The sequence below is a fragment of the Cynocephalus volans genome, chromosome X, assembly GCF_027409185.1.
Source record: "Cynocephalus volans isolate mCynVol1 chromosome X, mCynVol1.pri, whole genome shotgun sequence".
Classification (NCBI taxonomy): domain Eukaryota; kingdom Metazoa; phylum Chordata; class Mammalia; order Dermoptera; family Cynocephalidae; genus Cynocephalus; species Cynocephalus volans.
This window is the reverse complement of record NC_084478.1, coordinates 152,631,490-152,637,489: the sequence shown is the minus strand read 5'-3', so window position 1 is coordinate 152,637,489 and position 6,000 is coordinate 152,631,490.

The window sequence follows — 6,000 nt, the reverse complement described above, 5'->3', positions numbered from 1 at the left end:
TTATTGCATTCCTTTGAGGGTGCCATATTTTCTTGTTTTTCATATTTCTAGTGTCCCTACATTGATGTTTGGGAATCTGGTGGAACAGTTGATTCTTCTAATACTAGAGTAGCTTTTAAAGGGAGAGATTCTTTCCTGCAGATGCGTTCTATAGTGACAGTTGGGTAGGGTATTTTAGGTTTGGTTCCAGGTGAATGAAGTCATGTCTCTGTCTGATTTCTTCCACTGTATCCATTGTTGAAGTTGTCTGTGAGTGCTGCCATGGCTTAGGCACTGGGGCACTTAGTAGCTCCTTGCTAATGTGAGTGACACTGGGCTGGGTCACAGAGGTCATGGACAAGGTCTCCAGTTCTTCAGAGAATGATTGGGGTGTTCTGCTGCTCCTCAGCTGGAATGAGTGACCCTGCGCAGGATTGCTGGTGTTGAGATTAGGACCTTGGACTTTAAGAGAGAAAATGTGGTACTCCGCAGCTCCTCAATTGAAGTGGGTGATTCAGTGGGGTTACTGGGGCTTTGGGCTGGACCCTGGGCCCCCAAAAGAGATGCTAAGGTGCACTGCAGTTTCATCATTGACTTGGGCCACTTTGGATAAGGTTGCTGGCTTCATGAGTGGGGCCACAGAGCCCTCAAGACGGACAGTGTGTTGCTCTGCAGTACCAGTGTTGGAGTGAATCATTATGGGTGAGGTTGTTACAACTTGGGGCAGGACCCTGCACCCCCAAGAGAAGTACTAGCTTGTTCCACAGCTCCTCAGTTGGAGTGGGCCACTGGCAATGTTGCTGTGGTTGTGGGTGGGACCCTGAACCCCCAATAGAGATGCTGGGTCTCTCTGCAGCTGCTTAGCTGAAGTGGGCCACTCTGAGCAAAGGCATTGCAGGCATGGGCTAGCCCCTGTGACCCCAAGAGAGACACTAGATTACTCTGAAGCTCCTCATCTGGGGTAAGCTGCCCCATGCCATGGTGCTGGAGTTTTGGGAGGGACCCTGTCTCCAAAGAGAGATGCTGTGTTGCTCTACAGACTGCCCTCCAGTGGGATCAGATAGGCCTGAGTGGGCTCACCAGAACTGTAGTTGGGGCTCTGTGTCCTCAAGAGAGTTGTGCAGGCCCTCCACAATTTTCCTACTGGAGTGCATGAATCTGGGCTGGTCCACTGGAACTGAGATGGGACTCAGGCCACTGTGAAAAGTTCACTGAAAAGAGCAGAGCCACCAGCAGTAGCAGAAGGCGCCATTTAGTCGGATCTCAGGCTCCAGAAAGTGCACGTACTTGTGCCCCCAGGAGAGATTCTGGGTCCTTCTGCAGGTGCCCTGCTGGGGTGGGTAGGCCTGATCAGGCTCACTGGAGCGGTAGATGGGCCTCTGTGCACCCAAAAGAGGGGTGCGGCACTCCACAGCCTCATCACTAGAGGGCAGGTCTGCTGGAGCCATGGCAAGACTCAGTGCTGCTGTGACAGGTGCACAGGAGCTTCACTGAAGAGAGCAGAGTTGCCAATAGTGGCAGAAGGCCCCAATCAGTCAGTTCTCTGGATCCAGAATGGGTGCACACCAACTTCCTCTGTCCTGAGGGTGGCCCTCTCACTATGCTGGACCACCTGTTTCCAGGGCACAGGACACCTTGTGGACTTGGATGCTGGAGACCCAGCATGTCAATGGGGCCTCAGGGCTGTGGAAATGCCAGGGCTATTGGGATCCAGGGCAAAATGCACTCAGGTTTTGGCTCCCATCCCTAAACAGACACTGCTGCAGCAGCCCAGGACCAGGGGCGTGGGGGGCTCAGAGTGAGCTTTCTTCCGAGATCAATGCAGTTGTGTGGGCTCCCAGCAGCTCCCCACACTGGGCCTATGGCCTGCAAGGGCCACATAGCTCCCTCTTGGCTTGGATTACAGGCATGTGCAGTGCCGCACTTGCTCACCTCCCTTCTGCAGGTAGAAATTTCTCCTGGATTCCTGTTGCTCCTGCCTGGGGGATGAGATGGTGGAGGCCACGTATTTTCTTCCACTCTCTACATGGCTATACTGACTTTCTGCACTCAACAGCATCTCTGTGACTCCTTTGATGTGTTCTAACACCCTTCTTTAGTTATTTTCATTCAAATGTAGTTCTGTATTCATTGTTTTGTTTGTCTTTGTGGGAGAGACAAGCAGTGGATCCTTCTAGTCACTCCACTTCCTCTCCTCCAATTTGACATTAAAAGGATAACTTAATATAACCCTCTTCAAGTAGATCCTTTAAACACAAATCAAAAGCAAAAAAAAAAAAAAATAGGTACTAAGGGATTCATTCTCACTCCTTGTCTCAGTACATTTAAGTTGCTATAACAAAAATGCCATAGACTGGGTGGTAAATAACCAATAGAAATTTATTTCTCACAGTTCTGGAGGCTGGGAACTCCAAGATCAAGGCAGATTCAATGTCTGATAAGGGTTCACTTCCTAGATCACAGACAACACTTTTTGCTCTGTCCTTGTATGGTAGAATCGGGCACGGAGCTCTCTGTGCCCTCTTTTATAAGGCACTAATTCCATTCATGAGTGCTCCACTCTCATGATTTTATTGCCTCCCATATGTCCCACCTTCACACTGGGGATTAGGTTCAACATATGATTTTGGCGTTGAAGGAAATGAATAGTCAGTATATGCAATTTCTCATGTCCCTAGGCTATGTAAATATAGTGAGTTTACTGTGGAGCAATGAACAAAAGATAGATGTCCTCAAGAGTCAATACCAAGATGCACCTATGCCACTATAAGGTGGCCACACTCAGGGTGCACCCCTAAGGGTTACAAGAACCTATAGGTATATAATACAGATACCACTCCTTTTGGGAGTTGAGCACAAGAGCCTAGGATCTATCTCTGATATTTGGAGAAATACCCTGATTGCAGTTATTAAATCTGAGATGGCCCATGCATCAAGTAAAACAGAGTCATGGAACTTTGGTATGGATATGCCCAAACGTTTCACTAATGATTCATTCCTATTAACTTATTCACATAGAATGCCCTGGAACATTCATCATTTTAGAGTATTCAATGGCTGAAGTGAGAAAAACTGAATAATTTAAGTTGAGTTTTTTGTGATGTTTAATTTTATGTGTCAATTTGACTGAGCCACAAGTTGTCCAGATATTTGATCATCCAAGTATCTGAGTGATGGTGAAGATGTTTCTAGATGAAATTAACATTTGAATTGGTGGACTGGGTAAAGCAAATTGCCGTCCCTAATGTGGATGATCCTCAACCAATTTGCTGAATGGCTGAATATAGAACAAAAGGACTGAGTAAGAGAGAATTCCTTCTGCCTCACTGCCTTTGAGCTGGGACATTAGTTTTTTCTTGCATTCAAATTTCTTCCTGTGTCTCAAGCCTACTGCCTTTGGAACTGGAACTAAACCATTGGTTCTCTTGAAAGCAGATCTTGGGAATTCTCAGCCACCATCATCATGTGAGCCAATTCCTTAGTTCTGCTTCTCTGGAGAACTTTGACCAATGTAGTTTTGGAGTACATGAAAATTTTACTGACCACAGAAAATTTATAAATTTTAAAAGTGGGCTGGCTAACTTATAATTATTTATCATGTGTCCACTGTGTGCTAGGCCCTGGGTAATATCCTATGGAATAAAGAATGATCAAAAAATTGGCCCTGTTCCCTGAGAAATTTACAGTTTAGTCAGACATTTGTGGGAACTTCATATAAGATAGAAAGAGTTGTGTACCATAAAACACATTCAAAGTATTCAGATGACAAAGAGACCACTTCTGGCTAAAGAGAATCACAGGAAACTTCACGGAGAAAGCGGCATTTGAGCCGGCTCTTAAACAATTGATGCCTAACACATGCAGAGATGGAAGAAAAAACATGTTAGGTGGAGGAACTATCATGGGCAAAGGCAGAAAGGTGGAAATACATAAGCCTTTCACAGAAAGAAGACAACTCAGTCCAGCTGAATTGTCAGGTCCATAGAGAAGTAAGAAACAAGGCTGGATAGGTTGCTATAGGTAGTAATCCATAAATTCTAGCCACTTGTTAACGTATCACTTAAAAGTACTCAATAAATTTCTTAGATTTTCCAGCTATTGGACACAGGATATTAGGTTCTCAAATAATAAACTGTGTATTGAATGTTTAAGAATGTTGAAAGCTCTTTCTTGTAAAGTCTTGCCTCTACTTGTGAAAGCTGCTGCTGTCCACCACACTAAGGAAATGTGTTGGTCTTTTCACCAAGTGGGAACACAAGCCTGCTGTGAAACTTTCCCAATAGAATAATAGCTTTGTCCTCATCACATTTGAAATGTCATGAGTGCCACTTTAGCATTAATGAACCACAAAAGTCAAGTTTACTATAGGTGCTCAATTCTGAATTGACCACTCCTTAGCACCTGTAGTAAATTGGCTCAGAATAATGATTGCTCAGCTCTAGCCCTTATAAAGTTGGATCACCAGAAAGCAAAATAACTAGATCATATAATTTGAACCCCCTTGAGAAATGTCCATACTGTTGTAAAATTTAACATTTTAATTTCAATCTTTAGTTGATAGACAACCCACTTATTTAAATATAGTTGCTGTACATTTTGCAAAACTCTCATTGAAAACATTGTTGATTGTATTCAAAGTGGTTTATAAAAGATCTGGCAGTTGTAAATGTTCCCTTGAGCTTAATTCTGGGAGGTGTGGGGAACAATGTGCACCCATAATTTTGTAAAATGGCTCTTCTAAGATTAAAATAAAAACGTGCAACCCAAACTGTTTTCCTTTTTTCCTTTCCTGCTTGGAAATGGCTCAGTTCACTTACCTATCGGCATCTACTTTGCCTAAAAAAACACATATGTTCCATTTAAACGCTATTTCTCCTAATTTGCACTATGTAGAAGGGTGTAAATTGCACCATGTTCTTCAAAAAGTATACATCTTAAATAAAATATCTCCTCAATTTACTTCCTTTGTTTTTTATTTTAACTTCTCAATATACATTGAAGTCGATTTTCATGACCCTTTAACCATTCCTTTTCCCCTCCCTTTCTCCCCTCCCCCCTACATCATATCTGTTCACTTGTCTTAAAAAGTTCAAGAAATCGTTGTGATTGTGTGTCGTCTTCTCCCCCAACCCTATGTTTGTATTTGTGCTTATTTATTTATTTATTTTTAGCACCCACAAATAAGTGAGAACATGTGGTATTTCTTTCTGTGCCTGAGTTGTTTCACTTAACATAATTTTCTCTAAGTCCATCCATGTTGTTGCAAATGGTAGTATTTCATTCTTCTTTATAGCAGAGTAGTATTCCATTGTGTAGATGTACCACATTTTCCATATCCACTCATCTGTTGATGGACATTGGGGATGATGGTTCCAACTCTTGGCTATTGTAAATAGGGCAGCAATAAACATGAGAGTACAGGTATCCCTTAGGCATAATGATTTCCATTCCTCTTGGTATATTCCCAGCAGTGGAATAGCTGAGTATATGGTAGATCTATCTGCAATTGTTTGAGGGACCTCCATACCATTTTCCATAAAGGCTTCACATTTTGCAGTCTCACCAAGAGTGTAGGAGGGTTCCTTTTTCTCCACAACCTCGCCAGCACTTATCATTCTCTGTCTTTTGGATATTAGCCATCAGGACTAGAGTGAGATGGAATCTCAAAGTGGTCTTGATTTGCAATTCCCAGATGCTGAGTGATGTTGAGCATTTTTTCATGTGTCTGTTGGCCATTTGTCTACCTTCCTTTGAGAAATGCCTATTCAGCTCTTTTGCCCATTTTTAACTGGGTTATTTGGTTTTTTGCTGTAAAGTCGTTTGAGTTCCTTGTATATTCTGAATATTAATCCTTTGTCTGATGTATATTTTGCAAATATTTTCTCCCACTCTGTTGGTTGTCTTTTCACTCTGTTGATTGTTTCTTTTGCTGTATAGAAGTTTTGTAGTTTGATATAATCCCATTTCTTCATTTTACCTTAAGTTGCCTGTGTTTTGGGGGTGCCTTTCATGAAATCTGTA